This window comes from Pan troglodytes, chromosome 22, assembly GCF_028858775.2.
Source record: "Pan troglodytes isolate AG18354 chromosome 22, NHGRI_mPanTro3-v2.0_pri, whole genome shotgun sequence".
Taxonomy (NCBI): Eukaryota; Metazoa; Chordata; class Mammalia; order Primates; family Hominidae; genus Pan; species Pan troglodytes.
Window position 1 is genome coordinate 42,431,753 of NC_072420.2, and position 17,988 is coordinate 42,449,740.

Below are 17,988 nucleotides of genomic sequence, written 5' to 3' on the forward strand. Positions count from 1 at the left end.
GCCCCGCCCACTTCCCCGCCCCCCGGGCGCCCTCTCTGCCAGCGCCCGGTGACTGCGGACGGATGAATAGACGCTCCGGGTCACTGCGCTCTCCCCTGGGTGCGCAGAGCTTCTCACGCTTCTCACGGGTCTCGACGTGCGCATCAGCTGCCCTGCTTTTCTTTGCTTTTTTTTTTTCCTTAATTGCGGAGTCACATGCAGTTGTAAGAAATCATTCACTTTGCCCAGTTTCCCCCAGTGTTACCACTTTGCAAAACTTTGCCAAAAAAAAAGTCCAATCTCACAACCAGGATATTGACTTTGATACAGTCACCGATCTTATTCAGTTTTGCCGTTTTACTCGTCTTCCTTTGCATGTATTAGTTTTACACAATGTAATCATCTGTGTACCTTCCCGTATCCACCCCCACCTGGCCACTCCTGTGGCGATTTTACAGCCGCACCCCGGAGCCTGGCATCACTAATCTTTCCTCTATTTCTAAAATTGTTTTATTTCAGAAATGTTATGTTTAGATACAGGAATCATACAGCGCCTAATTTTTTGAAATTGGCTTTCTTCACTCGTCAGTCTAATTCCCTGCAGGTTCACGTCTTGCTTTTTTACACGAGTTTCCTCTTAGAAAGTAACTTTTTTAAAAAAAATTACCCAACAGCAAATCTAAAGTCCATTTCAAATGCAAGAGTCCCCTCATCCTTTCCTAAATAACAGCCTCTTTTTACAGGTAGAACAGATGGTTTGAAAAGGAAAGATTTTTTTTTCACATATGGGTAAAAAAAATTCCCAGCCTTGGAAGGATATTTGGGTTAGAGGCCGAAGTGCATCACAGATCACGCACGCGTCCACACCTCAGAAAACGCTCACTCATTCCTGAGACGCAACGGTGAGTGAAGGCTTATTTTTGGCCACAGGAGATTAATAATGAAGACAGGAGGGCGGAGCTAAAGGAGAGGGTATTTTAACGACATTAACTGTGTTTTTGTGTTAGTAACTCGGAAAGAGAGAGGCTGCCCCAAGTCAGCGCATTGAAAGCCGCAGACCTAGTGTCTCCAGGCTCCCCCTTCCAAACGGGCGCGGGCCTTCTTTCATAGCCTGTAGCGGGGAGCCGCGTCTCCCCACTGCCTCCCCACTCCCATCCGGCCGCTCTTTGGAGGGAACTCACACATCCCAACATGACGATGCTTGCTCGGGGGGCCTCCTGGGGGGACCAGGGAGCCACTTCCTTTCCCACATACTCCGGAAATTAAAGTTGGTCTCCTTAAGGCTGGAGTGTCAAATCGTTGTTTTAAGCTTGTCACAAATGTAACTTACATTTGGACTAATGTTTTAAAAAATAATTGGAGTTTTGAATCTACGAAGATACCTTGGAAGTAAACATAGTTATTATTTTGGTGGGAAAAAAATGAATGGACTAGAAAGTGAGTCACCTGTCCTGTTTCCGGGGCTCAGCTCTAGCAAAGTACCTTTCTCCATCTACAGTCTCCGGCACACAGCTCCGCAGCTGGGGGTGACTAAGAGCCCACACCACTCAAGTAATAAAACCCTCCAATTTCATTTATTTAATCATCTGTGTGCTTCATTTGACAAATATTTATGGAGTGTCTGCTGCTAGCTCAGTACCTGGTGCCTGGGACTGAAGACCAGAGCCCCCTGGAGACGAAAATAGCCAGCTCCCAGCTGTGAGCAGATCGGGTCCAAAGATCACGGGCTCGGCGGCAGGAACCTGGTTTGGTATCCGGCTCCTCTGCGGACTTTGAAGTGCTTTACCGATTCACATGACAACTGGTAAAACGAAAACAAACACCTTTACAGGAATTGTGAATTCGAGTTCCAGACCCTCTGGGATTCCGGGAGCGCCGTTGCTATTTATGTTAACAGTCATTGGTCCCAGCCTGGTAAGGTTAGAATTTCCAAGTATAAAAGTAATTTAGTTTCGTTTTAAATACATTTTAGGGCCAAAGAAAAGTGGAACAATTTAAAGAAAAAGATGAAATGAATAATAGGGCAAGTTTTGCATCTCAGACTTGGGAGGTGGCTGTCCTGAGGTTTCATGGGACAACATTAATTAACCTCATGAAGTGCCTTCATGGACAACGTGCCCGGTGTGGTTACAAACAAACCAATCAGCACAGATCCTGGGTGGAAAGCAGGGCGCAGCCACGGAGGCACAGTAGGGGTGCAGACTTGAAGGTTTTTAGGAGGTAAGCCCCGAGGGCATGAAGCTCCACAGAGAGACTGTTGACCCGCCTGGGAGTGCGGGTGAGGAGGGGAGGGACGACTAGGGGAGATAATGGGGGGTGGGAGGTGGGAAGGAGGAGTGGGGGAAGGGGGCTGTCTGCTGACATTTGCAAGCCCCCACTCCCCCACTACCCTGTGTTCCTCCTGGCCCCTTTCCCAGAAGAATTCCAAGCCAGTTTCCTCCTATACTGGATGTCCTGACAGCGAATCTAAATAGGTGATCCCTTGAGCTCCAGGTCCCCAAGCTGTGCCCTTCTTCATAGGGGGCCATTTAGCACTGACCCACACAGCAGTCACCCCAAGGTCCCTGGTCTGGAAGTGCCGGGAAGCTGCCTTTAACATCCTACCGCAGGGAACGATGGAGGTTGCCTGCCAGGGAGAAGACAGGATAGAGAGGTCTCTGGGTTTGCAGCCAGCCTGCCTCAGATGGGGTCCCAGGCTGTGACCATGGTGCATTTGCCTGTCCCTGATGTGTGGGATAGAGGGACCTGCTTCGAGATGTCGGTGGGGATCCACACAGATGATAATTACATGTGTGTGGCACATGCCAGGCCATGGGTGAATACTGAGATTTTCAACTGAGTCATTTTCGTCTTTGTCCTTCTCAGGGTCCTGGAGCGACTCAACCCTTGTAAGTGCATGGCTCAGTGAGATCGTGGAGCTGACATAGGGCTGACCTGGCTCTCAGAGGCCCCAGAATAAAGCCGGAGCCCCTGGGGTCCACCTGCCGGCATGACCATGGGACAGGGGCGTGGAGCTGAGCTGGGCCAGCCACCTGGGAACACTGTCCCCTCCCGCCAGGCCTCTGCACCCAGCCTCCTCCCTGCCTGGCAGGCTCCTCCCTCCCCTACAACAGCCGCTCCTGCCACCACTTGCATTGTTGTTTTTGAGAATTCCCTGTGTGTTGTGTTATTTTCTAAAAGAACACAACTTGTTCACTGCAGAGATTCTGCCTTCACTAATTCTGACAAAGTGATTTAGGGGAGACATCGAGGGCCTGACTCGCACTTGCGAGGGCTCCCAGACCACCTCTGGGAGACCCATCTCCGCCTGACACCCAACTCCTCGCTCTTACTCAAGCAAATATTTTCTATTTACACAAACACTTCCTTATCAGAGACAGCTCCTCCTTTGACCCAGTGGTTCCATGAGTCTTCCTGCGGGATCATCCATTCCGTGTCCTGGGAACACAGCATGAAGGGTGCTGTTCAGCAACCTAGGGGCTTGTGTCTGATGGCAGAAGCCATCAAGCAGACGGGGGATGAATTATAATAGTAATAATGCTGCTTTGCACCCTCATGCTCCACTCCATAGTCTTTAAATGTGGGGCTTCTTAAAACCCCAATTTGGAGCCTCCCTGATCCTCCCCTCTTTCCCCAGGCAGCTCATCCAGGCTCACCTCAGCTTCCATGTATTCTACGAAGATCCCTAAGCTTCTCTCTGCAGGCCAGACCTTTCCTCCGAGCCTCAAACCCCCAAAACTTAACATGGTGCCCACAGTAGGATGTACCTAAGGCACCTCTACCCATTTGAGATAAGCCTATGCTTTTCACCCCCAAACTGGTTCTTTCCAGCATCTCCTGTTTCTGTGAATGAGCCCTTTCCGTTCTGAAGGCCAGGACAGAGTAGCCCATGGCCCCCACTGCACACTCAATCCAGTCCTGTGTCCCAGCACCACCCTGACCAGGACAAGAGGCAAACCTGCCCCGGCCCCAAATGTTAAAGGGCTCCAGTCTGCTATTCCTTGGACCTTCCTGTCTACCCAGTGCCTGGAGTCAATTGGGCCAGGAGACACCCATCCCCATAGATCAAGAAAGCTTTGGGGACCCTGAAATTCCCAGTGCAAATGTCCCTCAGCCATCTCCAGCCCCTGCACATGTTCATTTCCCTGAGAGCAACTGCACGACAGGTGTGAGCACCTGAGCCCCCAAGTGTAGCCAAGAGAAAGCTGCGTGCAAGGGCCATGGGCAGAGCTCGGCCTGAAGCCCAGGATGTTCACGCATGTGCCAGTGAGGCTGTTCGTGGGTTAGGACGGAGCTGCAGGCAGAAAGAGCGGGGGACTCTTCGGGGGCCAGAAGCTGAGAATCCTCAGCTGTGCTCTAGGCATGAGAGTGCATTTGTCAGTCAGAGGACTGAACACACTTCATTTAACCCTTTGTTAGCTTGATGTAGAACTTTCAACAATTCAGACACGTGGCCCCTAGGCCCAGTTATTGCACCTTCCGCTGGGGTCCAGAAGCTTCACCACAGGTCTGGTCACCAAGCCTGGCACCTCTTCCATCCTGAGCCTCCCTGCCTGTGACTCTGTCCCCTGTGCCAGTGCCTGGACCCCAGTCATGGTCACTGCCATCTGGTCATGACAGCGGTCACCTTATCTCCGGAAGGCTCAGGGGGGTCTCCAGACACCCATGAGACCCCAGCCCCAGCCAGTGTGTCTTGACACGGTCTAGAGAAAGAATTCAGGGGACAAGTGGTCATGGTGTGAAAGGCACCGTTTTGCTTTTATTGCAAAGAGAAAGTGGGCACTTGAAAGAGAGCTCGGACTTGTGTGGGAGAATGAGTCACACACAGTGAAGTTTGGGTTTCTGATTTTGTGGGCTTTTCTTTAATTAGGAGGTGGAATAATCATTAAGTATTTTAGAAAAAAGGGGATTTCAGGGACCTCCTGATTACCACCCTTTTTCTCCCTCATTTGGGTTTGCCTGGAAGCGTCCTGGACATGTCACCCTGACAGGGGTTTCGGCCGCTTTCTCTCCCTTATTTGGGTTTTCTATTATCCTGGGGTTTCTTTGCCTGGTACTAGTTTTAGCTATGATTTGGGTTTTTCCATCCTCCCACGACCACCGAGTGCTATTCCTGTCTCAACCCTGGCCCTCTTGGGCCCATTCTTCACCTGCAGCGGGACATCTGGAAAACACACCCCTGGCCTCGCTTTCAGGGTGGAAATGAGCTTGGCTCCTCCAGCTCCAGCCTGCAGCCTCTGCTGCTCCTGGCCCTCCAGCCGCCTCTCCCCTGACTGGGCTCCTCCCAGTTCCTCCAGCTTGGTGCTGCAGGACCGGTGCACACGCTGTCCTGGGGCTCGGAAATCTCTCTCCTGGCACCACTCCCTGATGCCTGCCTGGTCTCCCCCACTCAGCCCATCATGGGTGTCTCCCCCAGCCCCAGGCTTCGTCACATTCCTCTGTTACAAGCTCAGGAGCCTGTGCACAAGTTGCCCTGCCTCCCCCACTCTCAGCTTCATGGGGCGGAGCAATCTCTGCCCCTTCTCCCACCACACAGAGGCTCTCCATGACCCACCCCTGCGCATCTCTACTGGCCGGCCTCTGCTACCCCCACTGTCTCTGCTGCAGCCACACTGACCCTCCTTGCTTTCTTCCCCAAACCAGTGCCCTCCTCCCCAGGCCCTCTGCACTGCTGCTGCTTCTTCCTGGGGGGCTGTGTCGTCCCTCTGCCGTCACTGCTTCCAGTTTCATGTGACCTCCTCACAGCTGCCCTCCTGGATGACCCGTCTAAGACAGCGCTGGTCCCCTCCCGCTGGCCACCACCCTTCTGGGAGCCACTCAAGAGTTTAGGGGTTACCTCTCTGCTGACACTCACCCTAAAATGCATGGTACTATTAACTTGAGTAAATATTTTGGTTACTCAAGGGTGAGCCCCACTTACAGTCCCTCCAGAGTGCCCCCCACAGCGCCTCCTGAGAAGTACAGCAAATGCCGCTAAAATCAGAGGTTCTCTGCACACGGCACTTTTAGTACATCAGTAATCTTTTTATGGCATCCCTAGACCAAGGAAACGTCCAGGGGGTTTCATTTATTCAGTGGTTAGGATCCAATAATTTAAAAAATATTGATGGAAAAATAGTCTAGCAGTTTCTCCAAAAGTTAAATATAGAATTGCCCTATGGAATTGAAAACAGGCATTCACACATAAACTTGTACATTCATGGCAGCAGTATTCATAATAGCAACAGGCAGAAACAACCCAAATGTCCATCCATGGATGAATGGATAAACAAAATGCAGTCTCTGCATGCTGCGAAAATTCACTGGATCCCTAAAGGAAGTTCTGATACATGCTGTATTGTGGATGAACCTTAAATAGGTTCATATGTATTATACAGTTGTATGATACATTTCTATCAAATATTGTATATAGACATTCGTATGGTCCATTTATATCAAATATTCAGAACAGGCAAATCCACAGAGGCAGAAAGTAGATGGGTGGTTCCAGGAGCTGAGAGACAGAGGGAATAGGGAGTTAATGGGTAGGAGTGTCCTTTCCGGTAATGACAATGTTTTTGAATTGGATGGTGGTGATGATGGTTGCACATCATTGTGAATGCACTGCACTAAACGAATTGTACATTTTTATTTTTAAATTTTTTTTAGAGGTGGAGATCTTGTTATGTTGCCTAGGCTGGCCTTGAACTCTTGGGCTCGAGCAACCCTCCTTGCCTCAGCTTCCCAGGTACCTACAGGTGCACATCATCCTACGCAGTTGAACTGTAAATTTTTAGATGGTTAGTTTTATGTGATGTGAATTTTATCTCAACTTTAAAACAAAGTTATATCTTAACAACTTAGTAGCTTTTTAAAAAATGATATGCATAAATTAAAAGAAAAAAATTTGTATCTCATTCTTAACAATGGTTACATACTTATGGGATGGTTTCCCCTGTCCGACACTATACAACTTCTCAAACCTGGAAATGTCCTGTGCTGCGCTAATTTTCACTTACTGCTTTTTTCACAGCAACCTCCAAAAACCCAACTTTGCAAAGATATGGCATCGTCAGAAGAAATGGGGTGCAATCTAATGTTGACAGTGTAAGTAGTCCGGAGTGAGCAGCTCACGTGGTTTCTCAGAGACTTTGCGGGTTCCCCCCAAACTTTAAACTTTAAAATATCCTGGTGCACCTGCAGGAGTTCCCTGTGCTGCCCCGCAGTGCCACAGCACCCAGTCTGAGAACTGTAATAATACATATATGCTGGATTAAATTAATTATAAAGTTAATTCTTAAATACATCCTTAAGATGTCCATCCATTGCTTCTTTTCCCTCTCTCTTTTTGTTTTGTAATCAACCTTACCTTTCAAATAATTTTGTAAATATGGGCCAATTCCTTCCCTAAAACACCCACTTCTGGAAGAAATATTACACACCCTGGAGAATTTCTTTGCACTTACTGACTCCCTCTCTCAACACAGGTGGATGAGAGTGGGACACCTGCCAGTTGTTTGCATCAGCAGACACTCAGAGTCCACGGAAAAAATGAGCCCAGAGGTTTTTAAACCACAACACAAGCAAAAGGCACCTGGTCCCGTTCCTCTTAAGACAGAAGAAAGAGGCGTAAAACCAGCTCCAGGTGCCACCCTTAAGAAATGTTACAGTGCCGGATGGGAAGAGTAAACCCTGAACATCTCTTCTTAATACTTTACAGACTTCAAGTGTATTTTATGGTGACAAAGCATATTGAAGACAAATGAAACTCTACAACCCTGAAAACCAGCCTGAATTATTTTGAGAGACAGACAGTGGCTGCGAGGAGAAGCGTCGGGATTTTCTGGGCTGGCCATCTCCAGTGTCACTGACCCCGGTCTACCCCTGCATGTTTGTTTACGGGAAAGGAGTTGAGGAGGAGGTTGTATGCCTGAGAGCCTGAAAACAATCCAGGGCAGGCGGAGCGAGGAGAGGACTTTACTCCTCACACTCACATAGGCATCCTGAAAAGCCACTTTTCTTTCCAAGGTGGGCACGGGCCTTGAGCTTGGAGTGGAGCCAGTTAAAGTTGTCCGCTCTGGGTCATCAGATGGAGATCTGATCTTGGGTCATGAATTGTGGTTTTAGGAGAAAGGCAGAGGCTAAACCCATCTTCTGTCTGGTGGGGATGCCCAGCAAAGGGCTCAGAAACACAGCCACGGGCCTCTTGCAGCAGCTGGATGCACATTTCAGGAGGTTGCCTGAAAGCAGAATTGACTTCAGAGATTAGGGCAGCAGAGCCCAGCCACAGAGTGGTCCCAGGAGCCAGGAAGTGCCACACAACCCCTCGCTTATTTTTACTCAGTATGCCACGGAAGGCCTGACCTGTTAAAAGTGCCCTTTAAGAATGGCTGGCCCGCCCTCTCTCAGAGGGTTCATGCTGGGGAGAGGGTACCTGCACGCCCGCTAAGTTCCAAATGACAACCCAGGTGTAGAAAGGGCTTAGACTTTAGGGTTCAAACCCATCCTAGAGTCCGGTCCAAGGCCAGTTACAGCCAATGGGCAGTGGTAGGTGCAGCCCAGCCCATTAGCTCATTTTTGAGCCTCAGAGGGACAGAGCAGCACTAATGGGTGCACAAATGGCTAGAATGTTCACCAACTCCTCGAGGGTGGCATTGGACATTTGGGCAAGGGTCTTATGGAGGCTGAGAGTTGACTGTGGGCTCATCACAGCTATTTTGAGGGTCTTGACAGCCCAACTAGCAAACAATTCTGCAGGGATGTGCAGGGATGAGAGGTCAGGGCAAAGGGAAATGGCATTGTCAAGTGGACGGCCAAAAAGTCCAGGATGCCCCCAGGTCCCAGGGAACGGCGGGGGAGGAACTCAGGGACTGGATTACCCACAGGACCTGGTGAGACCCACAGCCACGGGCTGACTTGTGTCCACTCAGAAGCGTATGTTAAAATCCTAACCCCCAGTACTTTGGAATGTGACCTTATTTGGACATAGGGACTTTGAAGATGATCAAGTTAAGATGAAGTCATGGGGCCGGGAGCGGTGGCTCATGCCTGTAATCGCAGCACTTCGGGAGGCCGAGGCGGGCAGATCACGAGGTGAGGAGATCGAGACCATACTGGCTAACACGGTGAAACCCCTTCTCTACTAAAAATACAAAAAAAAAAAAAAATTAGCCGGGCATGGTGGCAGGCACCTGTAGTCCCAGCTACTCAGGAGGCTGAGGCAGGAGAATGGCATGAACCCTGGAGGTGGAGCTTGCAGTGAGCCGAGATCGTGCCACTGCACTCCAGCCTGGGAGACAGAGCGAGACTCCGTCTCAAATAAATAAATAAATAAAGATGAAGTCATTAGGGTAGACCCTAAAGCAACAGAGCTAGTGTCCTTGTAAAGAGGGGAAGTCTGGACACAGACACACACCTGCACTAAGGGAAGTGGGTGGGAAACACTGGGAAGACGCCACGTGACTGCAGTGGCGCAGCTGCACGCCAAGTGATGCCTGGGGCACTGGAAGCCGGGGAGAGGGTTCCTGCCTGGCCCCTAAGCTCCAAATGACAACCCAGGCATAGGAAGGGCCTACATTTTGGGGTTCAAACCTATCCTGGAGTCCGGTCCGGGGCCAGTTACAGCTAATGGGCAGTGCTGGGTGCAGCCCAGCCCGTAAGCTCATTCTTGAGCCTCAGAGGGACAGAGCAGCTCTAATCGGTGCAAAAATGGCTGGAATATTTCACCAACTCCTTGGGTGGGTGGGTGGGGAGGGCATTGGACATTTTGGGCAAGGGTCTTCTTGAGGCTGAGAGAGGCCAGGAAGGAGCTTCCCCTGGAGTTGTCTGGGAGTGGGACCCTGCTGACACCGACCTCAACTTTGGACTTCTGGCCTCTAGAGCTGTGAGAGACTAAACACCTGTGGTTTTAAGCCACCTGGTTTGTGTCACTTTGCTGTGGCAGCCACTAGAATCTAATACACCCAACTAGATATGTATCTTTGTCACAGTTACAGGAATCTTTATTTTATCCAAAAGCAAAAGACACTGAACTTCTGTGTACATTCCAGGCCTGCTGATTGTAGCTGGTCTATAAGCTCGTGTCGGGGTCTATGGTGGTTGATTTTTGTGTCCCTTTGACTGAGCCATGAGGTATTTGATCAAACATTATTCCAGGTGTTTCTGTGAGGCTGCTTTTGGATGAGATTAACATGTAAATCAGTAGAGTCAAGCAAATCGTCCTCCCCAATGCAGATGGGTCTCGTCCATGCAGCTAGAGGCCTGGAAAGAAGGAAAAGCTGATCATCCTCGTGTAAGAGAGAATCCCTCCTACCCGACAGCCTTCCAGCTGGGATATTGGCTTTTTCTTGCCTTTAGACTTGAACTGAACAATTGGCTCTTCCTGGCCCCAGGCTTTGGGACTCAGAAGCACACATTGACTGTCCTGGGGCTCCAGCTTGTGGACTACCCTGCAGAAAGACTGTGGGACTCGTCAGCCATCATCATCCTGTGAGCCAGTTTTACACACACACACACACACACAGTCTCACTCATGCTCACACACACACTCACACACGTACACACAATCACACTTGCACACAGACACACTCTTACACACTCATTCACACACATGTGCACACACACACACACACACACAATTGGTTGTTTCTCTGATGAATTCAGGATCTTAAAGGTTACCTATTTCATTGTAATGCTGTTTTCTAGCACCAGGCTAGTCCTTTTGTCGGCAGAACTGGTAGGCTCACTTTTTTTTTTTTTCAGACTGTTTTGTGTTTTATTTTCTTTCATTTATAAAAAAGCATTTCTAAGCCAGGGCAGTGAAGCCTGACGCTACCGTTCACGGTCAGTGAAATGAGCATTCGAGGATGGGACTCAGCCTGTCTGGACAGGTCCCCAGACAAAAAACACAGAGAATCAAGAACCCAGGCGCTCCCTGTCGGACGCCAGGCCGGGCCCTGTGACAAGGATCTCAGCGCTGGCGGTGGGGCTGCCCTGAGGGTTCGAGGCCTGGCTCTTCCTGCCCCACTGCCTGGTGTGCAGCTCAGGGGCCAGGCCGCCTGCGCCCCCCGCCGGGCGGCACGCCCGGCCCAGGGTGGGGGTCCGGCTCGCCCCCAGGGGGCCAGCGGGGCCTCTGTTATCTCGCTCCAGAACCGACATCGCCAGCCAAGACCTTCCTCGTGGAGCCCTCAGTCTGGCCAAGAACGCTCCTTGGAGTCTGCTTGGAAGCACAGCGGGCTCAGCTTTGCCAAATTCTCCGAGGAGACTTTCCATGAGGCGCCTCCTGCCATCTGTGGGCGGCGTTGGGAACTGCGGCCACGGCTGCTTGGGAATCAGGACGTCCCAGCTCCCAGCCGGCGGTCATTCATCCCCTCAACACACACTCTGGGCCGCCCGCCTGACTCCAGGCAGGCCCTCCGGGGACTCGGGAAATAGCAGTTGTGAAACATTTCTGAAACATTCCTCTTCCATTTATTCTGTGATTTTCTTCAGAAACACAAGGCGTGCACGAGTCAGCTTATTAGCTTATCCTTCACCCATACGTAGGCTCTTCTTTCCAATCAATTTTATCTTCGTTTTTTTCTAAGAAAATTTTAGGAATTTTGCTTTTGTTTTGTTTTTGGGTTTTTTGTGTGTTTTGTTGTTGTTATTTTGTGTGTGTGTGTGTTTTTTTTTTTGGTTGGGGGGGTTGGCTTGGTTTGGTTTTTGCTTGATTTTTTAATTTTAGGGATTTTTAAAAAGCCAGCATTCCTTAATCTTCTGATTGTTGTGTGACTGTTGTATAATATTAAGAAATACATTCCTGTCATCCACAACTAACAACCATTAATAATGTGTCATATTGTTTACTTTTTTGTTTTTAACTAAATTTTGCTTTGGGGAAGTATCCATGAAGATACAATATAGCTGTGAGATATTTCCTGTACCTGCTAGGTAACACCCCTTCATGTAAAACGCAGAGCATTTGGTTTATCCACACCCCCCCACCCCCCGCCCATGCATATTAGTGGTTACCAGTGCTAAAGGGACAGCGCCCCCCACGTGCATTTCTCCAGGTACTGAGGCAGGAGAATAGGGTCTGGAGGCAGGGGACCAAAGGCTGTTTCACACAGACTTCCTACAACTAAATTGAAAGGAAAACCCTAACTTTCCACTCCTGAGTAACAAAAGGACCAGAGGCTATTCCCTTTCTAAACCCCCCACCTTTTCCTCGAGGCAAATGGGAAATTGGCTGTCCGCAACCAATCACACTGATTGTGGGCGGAGTCTTCGTTTGCAACTCTGTACCTTCACTCCAGTCTCTGAACGGTTGCTGTCCACAACGAATCAGACTGATTGGGGGCTCAGTCTTCGTTTGCATAGAAGTATAACTTTGTAACTTCACCGTAGCCTCTGATTGGTTGCTTTTGGCACCTTCATTTACATGAGGTGATCCTGATGTGGCCAATTGGAAACTTCTAAGGGATATTTGGACCCAAGAAGATCCTGTATCCAGGCCCTTGAGCCGCTGCTCGGGTCTGCTCCCATAGTGTGGAGTGTACTTTGGTTTTCAATTAATTCCCGCTTTCATTCTTTTGCTGCTTCATTCTTTCTTTGCTTTGTTGGGCGTTTTGTCCAATTCTTTGTTCAAAATGCCAAGAGCCTGGACAAGTTGCAGTTATGACCCTCGACCGGTGATAGTAGCACTCGCTCCTAACAGCTTGGCTGCAGTAAGCCTAGGCTTCCAGGGAGAGCCTCTGCACCTGCTGCTGTGCTGCTTGAGTTCTCTCAGACAAGGAAGCATAAAAAGGGCTGCCTTTTTCAAACAGCAGGGGAAGGAAAACACAGTGATAACAAATCCAAATGTTATTTCAATTGAGATCTTATCATATACATCATATACATAGCCATTTAAAAAGTGAAAACAAATATAATAAAATCAAATTATATTCAATAAAAAGAGCAAGGTGCAGGCATTTACATAATGAGACCCACTTCTCTTAATGTATTATATAGTCTATAAAAGCAAAAGATGTGAAGCACCCCAAATCCCCATGGATGGGCGATGGTTGAATTATTATCACTCATCCATAGGAAAGACTGCCGTGCAATTGTGAAAATGGGAGGAGGACTGTGTCTACACGTGCCTCTGGAGTGATTGCGACCACTCTGAACAGAGCAAGGTGGAGGAAATCTTCCATTTTTCCAGTACAGGCAGGAAATAGGGACCCATCCCTCTGTCTATCTATTTACTATCTTTATTCCCATCCATCTATTATCTATCTATCTATGTTTCTACCATTCATCATCTATGTACTACCTATCTACCTGCCTACCTGTTACCTATCATCTATCTACCATCAATCAATCTATCTCTCCCTGCTTCCATTTTAAAAATAAACAGTGTGAGCACAGTCCACAGGGAGGGGGCTGGAAGTCTCTGGGGGAAGGCACAAGTCCTTGTTGCACATGCCCTGTGTTCTAGATTTGACTATGAAACCATGCAAATATTTTACATCCTTATAAAACACAATTAACTTTAAAAAGCAATGTCTAAATACCAAAAATAAAATAAGACAAATGAACCAAATGTGTATCCATTTGGTAGTCTGACCAACCGGAGGAGAGCTATTCCAATTGACTTTAAAACGTAGGAATTTAAAAGTAACTACTAGTGGAAAATGCACTAAGGGCAAAAAGAACAGAGAAAGAAAGGAAAGAAAGAAAGGAAGAAAGGAAGGAAAGGAAGGAAGAAAGGAGGGAGGGAGAGAGAGAGAAAGAGAAAGAAAGAAAGAGAGGGAGGGAGGGAGAAAGAAAGAGAGAGGAGAGGAGAGGAGGAAAGAAAGAAAGGAAGGAGGGGAGGGAGGAAAGGAAGGAAGGAAGGAAGGAAGGAAGGGAGGCATCTTAACCCCTTTCCCACAATCACACTATTGGCTGAGTGTTGATGTTATCCTGAGACTGCCCTGTGTGTGTTGAAGCATAAAGGAAATGTGATATAGAAACTCTATCATGCTGTATGGTAAAGAACTGAGATTTTTGGCATGAGAAAATAAAAGTTAAGGAGCTGTAATTTAAAAGAAAAATATTGGCCAGACACAGTGCCTCATGCCTGTAATCCCAGCACTCTGGAAAGTGGGAGGATCACTCAAGCCCAGGAGTTCAAGACTAGCCTGGGCAACAGAGTGAGACCCCGTCTCCCCCCAAAATAAACAAAATTAGCGAACATGGTGGCATGCACTTGTGATCCTGGATATTTTGGAGGCTGAGGTGGGAGGATTGTTCGAGCCCAGAAGTTTGAGGCTGCAGTCAGCCATTATTACAACACTGCACTCCAGCCTGGGCAACAAAGTGAAACCTTGTCTCAAAAAAAGAAAAAATCATAAAAGACAAGGAAAATATCAGCACAATAATTAAAATCAATAAAAATGGATGATGCAAGCATTCTATTAATTAGGCTCGTTATCATAATGTAAATACATATTTGGGGGACTTGTTCCTCCAAACAGCAATGCTCTCTCTTCCTCCTCTACACTTTATGCCAACTAATTTTACATAAATGGGAAACTGTCATTTCTACCAAAGCGAGCTGCACTGTGTTTCTTGGGGTGAACCTCTAGGGAGACAGCCATTGTGAGAATGAAAGGGGAAATATATTATTCAAAGTTTACTTACAGATTTAAAAAATGCCTATTTCCTCCCTGTTTTCTCCCACCCTCCAAGTTTATTAGTTACCTCTATCCACTAGCAATGGACAGATTTTCATGATTTAATTATTTTTACTATCAATTTTAAAAGTCAGCAAAACATATTTCCTTTTTAACAATATATCATTTTAAAAGGGTACAGAGTTGCAGTTACATAGGACGACTAAGTCTAGAGGTCCAGTGCAGAGCCTGAGGACTGTACTTAACAATTCTGTGCTGTACCCGGGAAATTTACCAAGAGAGGTTTCAGGTGCTGTCACCACACAAACACACAAAACGCAACCGTGGGGAGGTGGACATGTTCATATGCTTGACCGTAGTAACTTTGCTGTGAGTATCTCTATCAACACATCATGTTACACAATGTAAATATATGCCTTTTTTTTTTTTTTTTTTTTTTTTGAGATGGAGTCTTGCTCTTGTCGCCCAGGCTGGAGTGCAATGGCATGATCTCCGCTCACTGCAACCTCCGCCTCCCAGGTTCAAGCAATTCTCCTGCCTCAGCCTCCCACATGGCTGGGATTACAGGCGCCTGCCACCACGACCAGCTAATTTTTGTATTTTTAGTAGAGACAGGGTTTCACCATGTTGGCCAGGCTGGTCTCGAACTCCTGACCTGGTGATCTGCCCACCTCGGCCTCACAAAGTGCTGGGATTACAGGCATGAGTCACCACGCCTGGCCACCATTTTTATTTTTAAAATGATAAAACAAAACACATTGCTGAACCAAGAAAAGAATCGAGATGATCGTGCAAATAATTATGCATACTATATTTGGGAAAAATAAAAGTTATGAAACAATAGCAGGTCCAAGTTATATATGCAACTGTGTAAAATGCGTTCTTTAAAAATCAGGGTTTCTGTGCTTTCAGCAACCTACACATGTTCTGACTTGCGATCTCAAGGTCTGGGAGACATGTGTGGTGAAATCACACACACCTGCCCCAGCAGAGGGGTCACTGGACGTCTTCATGCGCTGCAGGGAACTCAGATGAAAGGGACCTTAATTAATGTAACCTTTACGTTAGATTCAAACATGCCTTTATGACTACTCATCTGATTTGTAATTTAAAGCTTAAGCAAAGTATGGCATTATTTAAATGCTCATTTTTAATTTGTTGAAAGAAAAGTCAATATTTATCATTAAGACTGTGGCTCAAGTCTAAGACCTATCTAGTGGGAAGCAGGACTAGATCAAAGGTCTGACTGTAAAGTACATGAAAATTTTTAACTTTTTTTTGTTTTTTTGAGACAGAGTCTCACTCTGTTGCCCAGGCTGGAGTGCAGTGCTGTGGTGCGATCTTGGCTCATTGCAACCTCCACCCCCTGGATTCAAGCAATTCTCCTGCCTCAGCCTCCCTGGTAACTGGGATTACAGGCATGTGCCACCATGCCTGGCTAATTTTTTTGTATTTTTAGTACAGACGGTGTTTCACCATGTTGGCCAGGCTGGTCTCGAACTCCTGACCTCAGGTGATCCACCCACCTCGGCCTCCCAAAGTGCTGGGATTACAGGTGTGAGCCACTGCACCTGGCCAAAATTTTAATTTTTTAAATAAAATGTTATCCTTAGACTGCCTTTCCTCCTCTGTTTACTCTTCTTTACACTGTGTGTGTACATGCACTGGTTCACATGTGTGCATGTGTGAGCATGCTCTGTACTCATGGGTGTGTGTTGAAGGCCAAAAGAACGAGGGTCGTGACCAGCTCAGCACACCACTGGAGGCTGTATGAGCAAACAGCAAACTGTTCTCATGAATGCAGGTTCTTGGCAAACTGACAAACCACGTCTGCCACCAGAAGGAATGCTGAGGGCAGTCACGCCCCAGGCGCATCGTTTCTTGTGATTATCTACAGCCACATCTGAAGCCTGTTGTATAAAGAAAGCAATTATGTGAACCAGTGATAAATCAAGCAGCTGACCAATCGTTGCCTTTTGCTCCCTGTTGATTCTACCTAGTAAATACGAAGGGCTTTAGAGGCTCAGGGCCCTTGCTCACTAGAAGCAAAGAGCCCCCGACTCCTTCTTTAAAACGGATCTTTTTGTCTTTGTCTTCATTTCTGCGTTCATCCCTCTTCGTTCAGTCCTGTAGTAACCGTCATAGGTGTGCATGCACGTGTGTGTGTGTGTGTGTGTGTGTGTGTGTGTATGCACATGAGACTGAACCTGAGAAGCTCCACACTCAGCTACATCAGGGGCAGCCCAAGACCTGCGGAACATTCCAGCATGACTCATGTCTCCCCGTCCTGCCCCTATCTTCCAGAACACTGCCAGCCAGATGTATCTTATGTAACGCCATCCCCCATGCAGAGGACCTGCAGGTTCTACACACTGGCATTTGGGGGCCCCTTGGGAAAGTGACCAGTGAGGCTGAGAGGTCCACAAGCCCTACCCATACTCCAAGAACCTTCAGGCTTGCAGAGATTTGAGGAAACCTCCAGTACAAGAGGTAGAAAACAAACAGAAAAGAAACAGTTCAGAGATTGGCGGCAGAGGAAGAGCTTCAAATCTTCAGAGAAGATGTGTCACCCATGAAACTAGAACACAGTGAGTAGGGGACAAGGAGGACCAGATAACCAGAAAGAAAGCTTAGAAATTAAAACATGAAGGCCAAGACTAAACATTAAAGAGTCGAGAAGATCGTCCAGAAATTACCACAAAAGGGGCTGGGCATGGTGGCTCCTGCCTGTAATCCCAGCACTTTCGGAGGCTGAAGCAGGTGGATCACCTGAGGTCAGGAGTCCAAGACCATCCTGGCCAACACAGTGAAAACGCAACTCTACTAAAAAAAAAAAAATGCAAAAAAATTAGCCAGACATGGTGGCGGGCGCCTGTAATCCCAGCTACTCGGGAGGCTGAGGCGGGAGAATCACTTGAACCTGGGAGGCGGAGGTTGCAGTGAGCCGAGATCGTGCCATTGCACTACTGCCTGGGCAACAAAAGCGAAACTCTGTCTCAAAAACAAAACAAACAAACAAAAAAAACAAGAGAAAAAAGAAAAGAAAAACGAAATTCCCACAGCACTACATCTGCAGTAGGCACTGAAAGCCTCCTGTCCTAGGAGACTCCCCTCCTGCCTCCTGGACAGTCCCCTCTGCCTTTGTCTCCCTTCTCTCCTCTTAGAATTCCCACTAGCCGGATGCCTCTGCCGACTGAAGCTACTATGAACATTGTGTGTAAGTCTTTTGTGGATATATGTTTTCATTTATCTTAGCTATTAGCTTAGTGCAAAAGTAATTGCGTTTTTTGCTGCAAATTTCTGAGTTAAGCCTACTGAGCCGAGATCGCACCACTGTACTCCAGCCTGGGCAACAGAGTGAGACTCTGCCTCAAAAAAAAAAAAAAGA

At 47.8% G+C, this 17,988-nt stretch overlaps 1 long non-coding RNA gene across 2 annotated transcripts; it reads left to right on the forward strand.

The window, feature by feature from the left end:
- Window positions 1-439: 439 nt before the first annotated feature.
- LOC107970151 (uncharacterized) lies at window positions 440-9,201 on the forward strand. Of its 2 annotated transcripts, XR_001712512.3 has the most exons (4): window positions 440-881; window positions 1,611-1,893; window positions 6,992-7,065; window positions 7,446-9,201. It is a non-coding gene; the product is annotated as an uncharacterized LOC107970151 (long non-coding RNA). The 2 variants fall into 2 exon arrangements; XR_002941063.2 differs by lacking the exons at window positions 6,992-7,065; window positions 7,446-9,201 and adding an exon at window positions 2,845-3,177.
- The last annotated feature ends 8,787 nt before the right edge of the window (window positions 9,202-17,988 follow it).